The sequence below is a fragment of the Parasteatoda tepidariorum genome, chromosome 5 (genome assembly GCF_043381705.1).
Source record: "Parasteatoda tepidariorum isolate YZ-2023 chromosome 5, CAS_Ptep_4.0, whole genome shotgun sequence".
NCBI classification, from domain to species: domain Eukaryota; kingdom Metazoa; phylum Arthropoda; class Arachnida; order Araneae; family Theridiidae; genus Parasteatoda; species Parasteatoda tepidariorum.
The window spans coordinates 55025309-55035350 of NC_092208.1; the positions used below are offsets into that span (position 1 = coordinate 55025309).

General features: G+C 29.0%; 1 protein-coding gene across 12 annotated transcripts in view; it reads right to left on the reverse strand.

Moving 5' to 3' along the window:
- The window catches only part of LOC107456951 (protein still life, isoform SIF type 1), a 150341-nt gene that overhangs the window by 111924 nt on the left and 28375 nt on the right, over positions 1–10042 (reverse strand). For 2 of the 12 annotated variants that reach the window (XM_071180816.1, XM_016074959.3), the window contains exon 1: positions 1671–2312. The exons of 6 other annotated variants lie outside the window; for them this stretch is intronic. The gene's annotated coding sequence lies outside the window, so the exon portion shown is untranslated. Of the gene's footprint in view, positions 1–1670; positions 2313–10042 lie in introns of those variants that run through there. 4 more of the 12 variants (XM_071180819.1, XM_071180815.1, XM_071180821.1 and 1 more) reach the window with 2 other exon arrangements.

Consider the following 10042-nt stretch of genomic DNA (forward strand, 5'->3'; position numbering starts at 1 on the left):
AAAGCATGAATCTGTATGACTTATTACAAATAATTTGACAGAGTAATTCCATTTCACTTTCATAATCAGCACCCTTCTTTTAAATTTATAATTATTAAAGTAATATTTCAACCAAACTAAACCAAGTAAATTTCTTTCTTTATAATTAAACATAGTATTTCATATTGTAACCTCAGGGACAATTCTGAATATAGTAATGATTATTATTTTGCAATATTTCATTATTTTTATGCAAAAAAATAACATGAGATACTCTCTTAATATACGCTAGTTAAACTGCTGACCAGTAAAATGCCGATGGCCATTAAATTGTGAAGCTTTAACTTCCATAATTTCTCTTGACCACAACGGGAAATTGCAAGAACGCTTTACTTCAAATATAATGCTAACAGTTCAAAATCAGCCATTTGCAGAACAGGGAGAATTCGAGATGTCCCTCCTCCTCCACCTCCATTTAGGAAGAAAAATAGAGTCCATCAGGGGGAAAAAACGTAAATGAACAAAATGAATTTGTAATCTTTTTTTTTTATATATACATAAAAGGCGTATATAAGTTTCTAAAAGTTACGATAATCATGAAAGAGCCGGAGTGGGGCAGGGGATAGAGTGCTCGCCTTCCAATGAGGTGAACCGGGTTCAAATCCCATCAATGACTGGTCGATTCGAATTCCGCACCTGGCTAGCACACCACAGTGCTGACGTAAAATGTCCTTAGTGGTAGATGGATGATGGTTTGAGTTCCCTTGCAGTTAGGTTAACAGCGGGAAGTTTTCCTGGTTTTCCTCTCCATGTAACGCAAAGGAAAGTTAGTTTCATAAGAAAAAGTCCTCCACGAAGGCAAATTTCTCCCAATCTTGATCCATCAGTCCAATTGTCTTCTGGATTAGATTCAAAATTACAAGGCTACAGAGTCGAATATTAGTAATCGTAAGTCCAAAATTGGGTAGGTTGTTCAACGATGGTTATAAAATGAAATAATCATTAAAATTGATAACATTATGTTAGTTTATTATGTTTTTAAGAAATTTGGAATGTTTTAGGTTGAAATAAAATATTCCGGTGTCTTCAAATTCATTCCTGGGTCGTTTTCGCTCATATTCCTGCCGTGAAAGTGTTTGTTTTTTTATTAAATAAATGGAAATGCTAGAATTACACGATTTAATATACTTAGGCTCGACCTGAATATAATTTTAAGAAAGGATTCTTGAATTATGTTATCATTAAACCCAGTTTGGCCCCGAATGTAAATTTTAAAAAGAATGCTGGAACTGTACAAAAAATAAACTTTTACTTTAATTCCAGTATAAAATTTCAAAAATCTTACGACGATAAGTAAAATCAGAATAAAATAGAAATTTAAGAAGGGAAATTTGGTAATTCTATCATCGCCTTATAGAACAAAAACGAACAAATACGAAAGCATAAATAACGCATTCTCTTACATTATTATATAACAAATTATACTAATGCTATTACTGAAATATATAAAACAAGGAGGAAAAGAAAGAAATGTTCAACGTAAGAAAGGGTCGTGATATGAACCAATAATCCTCAGGGATGTCATTGCTGAAATCGAAATTGGCGTGCAGCATCGCGGCAAGCATTCCTCGGACACCTCGTGTTCACGTTCACTCCCCCTCGCCCATCGGTAATTAGAATATATCACTTACCTACGATTAGCTTGTTGCTCTTGATAGATTTGCCTAGCTTTGACCACATTCGAAAGGGCAGTGTCCTCCATACCATGAAAATTACAGACGGTAATTGCCGCTTCCCGAAAAAAGGAGCACCGAAACCAGGATGAGGAGGAGGAGCTACAATCAATGATCAGTCCTGGATTCCGGCACGTGTTATCGCTCGTTTAAGTTCCACAGTGAGGGGTGTTTGGCTCCTCTCATTCAAGAAAATCGGTAGATGAGTTGGGAGACATTTTTCTATCGAAAAAGTCTCTTGTGATGCTGGAACAAGGTCACTTCAAAGATATAACTCGTCATCATCCTTTCACCATCTTACTCCACAACATCAACTATCGATTTTCCGTACGTGAGTCGTAACCGCGAGCCGTTCTCGCCACTTAATTGTTTTATGCTACGATTATTAAATTATTGTGTTCGGTGATTTGCTACTTAAATAACAGAAATCGAATCTCGGGTCTTCAATCGTTCTTCTACTCTGAGAAAAATCTGTTTGTTTATCGAAGAATGATCGGCTTAAGGCTGCGCAAGGACCTCCGCGCAGCTGCAATGTGGGGTCGGCCGAAGAACAGCAGAGTGCGCCATGCTGCAAGCGCAGTTTCTCAGCGTACCCCCGGTAAAGATGGCCGATACTAAGGGGTGAAATGAAGACGAAAAAAGTATGAGAGGGGAAAAAAAACGTGGTTGCCCCGGAAAAAAGCAATTCGCAAAGGGGCTCACAAAAGCAAATTAGCCCCTTCCATTTGATGTAAATGAGGAAACTTGTGTTATAGCATTTTAACTTTTTTTATCCATAAAATGTTTTTATAATAGTCCAGTGAAAAGTCATTAACTTAATATAAAATGAAATATAATTTTAAAAAATCTCTGATTACATATAGAATTCACTTTTTAAATTTTTTTTTATTTCAAAACATCGGTTTATCACATTATAATTTAACTTAATAAAGTGTACCTTTTAACACAATAAACAATAAATATAAATTTATTACTTTTACATAATACTTCTACATATACCCTTAAATTGTTAATACATAATTATTCCTATGTCGTTTAGGAGTACAATCTTATAACTCATAAGCATTTAGATAATTTTTTCTTAATTTAAATCGGTATAATATAAATTAGCCACCTGTTGCTTCGCTAGAAAATTATGTTTTTTAATTAAGTCTATACTTACACTGAGAAAAAAAGTATGGTCAAAATTACCAGAATATGAAAAAATTACCGTATTTCGGGCTCAATTGGAAAACCAAAAAGCTCGTTAATTTTTACCGAAGAGCTTTGGTAATGGTTATGGTAAAATTGACAATATTGTTTTATAATGGGTGATACAATTTGATGTGGTAAAATTTCGAGTTTTATTATGATACCTTAGAGCTTGGCATGAAAATCATTTATTATTTTAAGTTTGCTTTTCAGTTTTGTAATTTTTGCTAAAAATTTAGCCGCAAACAGTTACCATACGAATAGAAAAGTTATCATATGATAGATTGAAATATCGTATATTTTAATTATATTAACCATAATTAAATTTTTTATTTAGTTGAAATATCATTACCATACAGTACGTTAATTTTACAAGAACTTTTTTCTCCGTGTATCAAATTAACATTTTTATTATGTAAATAATTATTGACTATTGTATGTGGCAGGGGTTTAAATTCTTTCTACATTATACCGCATACATATGTTCTACCTTTGTTTTATGAACTGTTTTAACAAATCGTGTGTACTGGCGGAATTCAATACAGATGAGTTATGAGAAACAAAAGTCAAAGTCTTAAATCTAATGTCATATTAAATTTATAATTCTCGAATTTCATGTAGAATTCATTGAGATGAATTTAAATTTACCAAGAACAGTTTTTAAATTTAAAGTAATTATTTTAAAAGAAAAAGCTCATTTTCGAAACATAATGAGCCAAAAAAACAAAAAAATGGAAACGTAGCAATTTCAAATGCACGGTTACATGCAAAGTAACAAAACATTTTACTAAAAGTTTATGCTCGAAACTAAAATATTTTCTAATCAAACAAGACCAAACATTTTTTAATGCTCTTTTCCCTTCATCTCAAAACTTAATTTAAAAAAACGGTTGGAATTTTTTTTCGATCGATGTGTCCCTAAATTTGAAAGATTTTGCCTCAATCCATGATGCATATTTTATTTTATAGATCATAATTTATCATAAGTGTGCAAATAAGGTGTTTAAAATATTTACTAAAATAAAAGAGGCACAATATTTTTTTACAATTCAAACCAGTCTTTTTTGTTTTTTATTAAATAAATAAATTAAAGGTAGCGTACACACAAGAAAAAAAAATATTTAAATAATAGTAAGAAAACCATACTGGTTTAGAAATGATTTATAAAAATTCGTTATAACAAACAAGTGTAGGTTGGAGAAAGAGCTGTTTAATACAACATTTACTTGCAAATAAATATCTTTTAAAAAACATATAAATAGAATGATCTAACACAGTTTTTTATTGTTATCGGTGCATTTTTATTGACCAGAAAATTGCATGTTAGGATCTAGTTTTCCCATATTGATTTTTCGTTATTTTTGGCTATCATCAGGATAAAATATATATAAATCATAAAGGTATCATTTTCTTATAAAATAATATCTCTAATTAAAAGGTTTTTTTCATAATATTTATTTTTTTTGCTGCACAAATGAATTCGTTTTTGATTTTAATTGTTTTTTTAATTAAGAGTTAAAATTAAGAGAATTGTTTCTTTATAATGTAATTCTATGATATTTTGTTTCTTTATAATGTAATTCTATGATATTTTGTTTCTTTATAATGTAGTTCTGTGATATTTTGTTTCTTTATAATGTAATTCTAGGATATTTTGTTTCTTTATAATGTAATTCTATGATATTTTGCTTCTTTGTAATGTAATTCTGTGATATTTTGTTTCTTTATAATGTAATTCTATGATATTTTGTTTCTTTATAAGATAATTCTATGATATTTTGTTTCTTTATAATGCAATTCTATGATATTACCGTAATACGCTAAGATAAACGTGTGTAATTTTGCGTCTAAATAACAGTTTCAAAATTATTATTTTTTGGCGAAATTGACATTGAAATAATATTTTCAATTATAATCAAAAGGATACGTTAAATTATTAAGAAATTCAATTAGCTTCATGCACAATGTAATACATTGCACAAATTGTATTTAATATATGAGCTTGTTTGGAACGAAAAAATATTAAATTGTGATTGTATACTCACCAAATTTGTAATAAAACGATGCCTTTATGCTTTAAGGGAATTGTTTCAACTTTTGTAGAAAAAAACTGCTTCATTCCAAGAAACAATGTTAATGAAAGTTTCGGGATCGGTGAGCGGTAGTGAACAGGAGGCTTATTCCCCTTATTCCCCATTCCTTTTTTTTATGTTACATTATAAATAATAATATGAACATAAAGTGCAAAACAAGTTACAAAATTTAAAGACAAAATATTATTTTGAAATAATCATAAACAAAATGAAAAACATTTCTTTATTTCAATACTTTCTTTACAACTTTTAGTATTTTTTTCAAACTAAAATAGTCACGAAAGAACAAATAATTAAACTTTAAGAGTAACAATGGAAAAGAAGTTTTTTTTTCCACTTTCATTGCTAGCTCCAAAATCATCATTATAAATTTGAAATACTTTTGTGCATCGGTAAAATAAATTAATGAGAATATGATAAAAAAAATTTATGTGAAATTAGAAATAAAACTAAATAGAAAAAAAAACAGTTGAAAAGTTGGAAATGAGTCAAAATTCATTTTTAGCAATAAATTAAGTAATGAATATGTTTGAAGAATTCGGAAGCTCACATTGCATCGATTGACTGATAAAAGTAACTAGAGATATTGTCGGGGAACTTTGATTATAAAGAAGTCAGCTCTTTAATCAAAGATTAAGGTTTCATATGAAGAAAGAAGTGATCGTAATTGGTGTCCATTTTTTAACGTCTACACAGAAATATTGGCGTCATTTCTCAGGAGAATTAGTTTAGTTAGAATTAGTTTTTCCCTCTGACAAACGAAGATTTATTTTAATTCTTAATTAGATATGAAGGGAAACAAAAAATTTTTTTGATATATTCTAAATCAGTTTAAAAAAATGAATTTTAGCCCTGTAATATTGAAAAATCGGGGCTAGGAAAGTCACTGAGAAATGTAAATGAAATAAGTATATATCCTTGTCGCCAATTCAGAAGAAATTTTTTAGTTAGTGTCATTTTGAGATACAAGAAAGGCTCATTTGCTCAAAAGATATTCAAGGTTTTTTAATGTATTTGTTTGGAAACAGTACGTATGTGTGTCCGATTTTTAAAAGTTATCATTTGTAACAGTTAATTAACATCACTCGAGCTATTAAAATTGCATCTTATTACGAGAAATTCCATTTAATTGAATAAAAGTTACTTAAATTAATTTTTTCCCTGTTGGTGGTGGTACACTGTAAAATATAACTGTAAATTCAGTAAAAAAGTAAAAAAAAAATTTTTATTGAAAATTACTGTTTTTTGAGATAAATACAGATTTCTTTGTTTTTAATCATTACCCGATCGCTGCAAAAAATGCCCGTATTATTACAGATTTTTCCGTATATTTGACGGTTTAAAATTGTTTTTCACAAAACAGTTTTTGTCTGTTTTTCACTCTGATCATAAGCGGATTAAAAAGGTCAATTCATATACTAGTTTTCACGTTGCAGTTTTGCTTACCGTAAGATAGCTTCTTTTTTTCAAATCATTTTACGATTTTCTATATACTTGCTTTTTTCAGCAATCATTTTATTGTTTTGAATATGGTATAAATAAAAATGAGATTCGATTTCATTGTTAAATTGATGCTTCATCTAATTATTATCTGTCTTTAGATATAATTTTTTGGTAAGTTAAATTGCTAGGCATTTTTACAAAAGTGGGTCACTGTACTTTTAAACGTTTTTACACTAAAATATGATTTTAACAAATAATTAACTATGCAATATTAGAACAACATTTAAGATAAAAAATAGTTTAAGATATTTTTTTCATATCCAAATGATAGAGATGTCGTGGCAAAGGGGACAGAGTACTCGCCTACCAATCAGGTGACCCGGGTTCGATTCCAACGTTGACTGATCATGCGAATTCTGTCATCGGCTTGCACAATAGTAACACAAATATTTTATAGAGTTCTTTTGTTTTGTTAAAATAACATATTTTTGTTTAAATAACAGTTTCCTGTTTAAATGATAGAGTTTGTTGGCAAATTACAGTACTTATCTGCTTATAAAAGAGGCGTCTGTTTGTAAATAACAATATTTTTCAGCGAAATAAACGATTTTACACTGGCATAGCATCTGACAGCTTTTTTTTCTGTAAATTTAACGTACTTCTTTTTATAGTATACAAACATTTTTTAGCACCATACTTTTTTGTTATCACACTGAAAAAATTTCGTTCAAGCAAATATCTGAAGCTTTGGAACACAGTGTGTATAAGAGTACATGCTAAAACTTTTAAATTAAATTAAAATTTAAAATTAATTGATGATCATTTCAAGCTCTGTTTCTAAACCAAAGTAATCTTATTATTTTGTGTCCATGAGAGAAAAAATTATTCTGATGTACTTAAAAATTTGGCTCATATAACTAGGTGGTTCGATTGGGTAGAATTTTTTCATTTATTTTACAATTAAAAACATTTTACGTCAATTTAAACCTTAATATTTTTTTTATTTTTTCCTTGTCATTCATTTTGGGCAATTGTGGAATATACAAACTTGATTTATTTAATTTGAGAATTATAATGAACATTACAAAAAGTAAGAAAAGAACACTATCCCGAACTTTCGACTCCACTTCTAACTAAACTATTTGGATCACAGTTTCCAGACTGCGGTTCCAAAGTTTTCCAGACTTAATATTTTAAGAGACAAGAATCTAAATCATTCGAAAAAAAGTGCGTTTGCACAGAGAAAATATGCTTTTGTGCTCTATGTCGTAACTCAATTCATTGTTCAAGATTATTAATTAAAATATCTCGTGTAAACTTTCGTGAAGAATGCAAAAAATTCCAATTATTGGATCAAAAATTATTTATCTTTTCTTTTTAATTTTGCCAGTTCAGATTCTTTCTCGAAGGAAATTAAAAAAAAATTTATGATAAAGCTATTTTCTACATCTGCTTCATAGAGGAAAATTTATGTAATTAAATTAAATAGTATTGAATTTTGCAAGTTTAATTTGGAAAAACTAAATCGTACTAATAACCCATTTTTATTACAAGCACTTTTATTGTACTTTTCGTAACTTACTTTATAAAAACAATGTTTTATTTGTAGTTCCAACATCTTAAAAATCAAATTTGTGAAAACAGCTTACAGAGGACAAGAGTTAATGACATTGATATAGTTTTAAAGAAACCAACATATGTTTTCTTTGATTAATATTCTTATACTTACTTCATTCTTCTAAAATAATAGTTCTATTTTATGGGATTACTCTTTGTTTCTTCATTTAAAAGTCACAGCTAAAAAATATTCTAAATAATAAAATATTCTGAGATTATTTTTAAGAGTTTGATTCAGTTAAGCTACGTTTAAAAACACTTTATAAATGGGGACAATTTTGTAAAACATTTTTTATATTCCTCCAAAAATAAATTGCTGTATCATATCTCAATGAGAAATTTCTTTTTATAAAAAGGTTTCATTCTTGTTCTTCTCAATTTTTGAGTAATTTTAATAGCACAAAAGTTAAGACAAAGTGTTCATAAAATTAATTGTGCTAGCAAGTTTTTACGTTATCAGAAAAATGCAGCTTTAAAAACCCTTTCTATGACTTGATTGTAAATTTTTATGATTGCAAATATAAGAAGAGAATGGAATGATAACACATAGCCAATCACAGAAGGCTTCTGGTTTGTAACGCACAAGACAGCCAATCAAAATTGGGAACGCATGTGTCTGAAAAGGTAATAATTTTTAATAATGCTGTCAAAAAATACAAAATGCAAACTGACCTCAAATAAAACTTAGAGGATTTCGAATCAAATAAACAAGAAAACTGTACTATTCCGTTTATAAAAAGGAAGATTTATTAACTCAACAACAAAATTATAACATCGCCATTCCAAAAAAAAAAAAAAAAAAATCTCACACTTGTTACGTAAAGCTATAAAAAGACCGAACGATTATTTATGCAAACGATTATATATGATTATTATGAACTAAACTTTATGCAAACGATTGTTTATAACGTCATTACATAAAAATGTCATTAACGCAATATTATCCAGTGTTTATTAATAACTTTGAGTGGCAATGTAAAAACATAATTGTTCTAAAGTTTTATAGTAAAATGTTTGTTTTGATAGAACTCAGTTATTTATTTTAGAATTCCAATAAATTTTAATAGCTCTTATAAATCGGGTAGAGTTATTGGAAGCACGAATCAAAACTCTCTCAAAAAACTATTTACATTCCAAATTATCAAAATATATTGAACAGAATTTACTTTAAAATACTTATATCTTTTATAAAAAATGGATCGCTGTGAATATCTTAGGCGATATCGACAGCGACATACAGCTGAACATAATTTAGCAGCACAAAATTACCTGGAAAATAATCGTAGTGCTATCAATACGCGACGGCGGAATGCGCGGCAAAGAAACGTTGAAGAGTCAAGACGTTTAAATGAAATCGAATACCTTGGTGAGTCTTTATCAGACATGATACCCCCTTTTTTCGTGGAAACATTTAGTGATGAATGTATAAACTGTGGTGCTCTTTCGTTTCCAGCAGAACATGGCAGAATGAAATTTAATTGCTGCCATCATGGCAAAGTTGAGCTCTCCAATCTGGAATATCCAGAAGTATTAAAGGATCTTTTACTTGGCAGCCATTCTGATGCAATAAACTTTAAACAGAATGTTCGATTGTACAACTCTGCATTTGCGATGGCAGCTTTTTGCCCATCTCATGAAATTTCTTGTAAAGGGATCAGTTGTCTTACTTTTAAAGGTGATGTCAATGTTACCGCGACAACAAGCTTGATCCCTTCTAATAATCAAAATCACAAATTTGGTCAACTTTATATAAGCTTATAATATTGTTTATTTTAAAATTTCCTTATATAAGTTTATAATGCTGATAATAAGCACATCTGACATTTTATAATCCTATCATATTCTCTCTATGCCATGTTGGTGCAGAAAAATTACAATCTAATCTACAGGAAAACAACTTTAATTTTGTTCGCGAAGCAAACAAAAATGTATGTATGTATGTATGTATGTATGTATGTATGTATGTATGTATGTATGTATGTATGT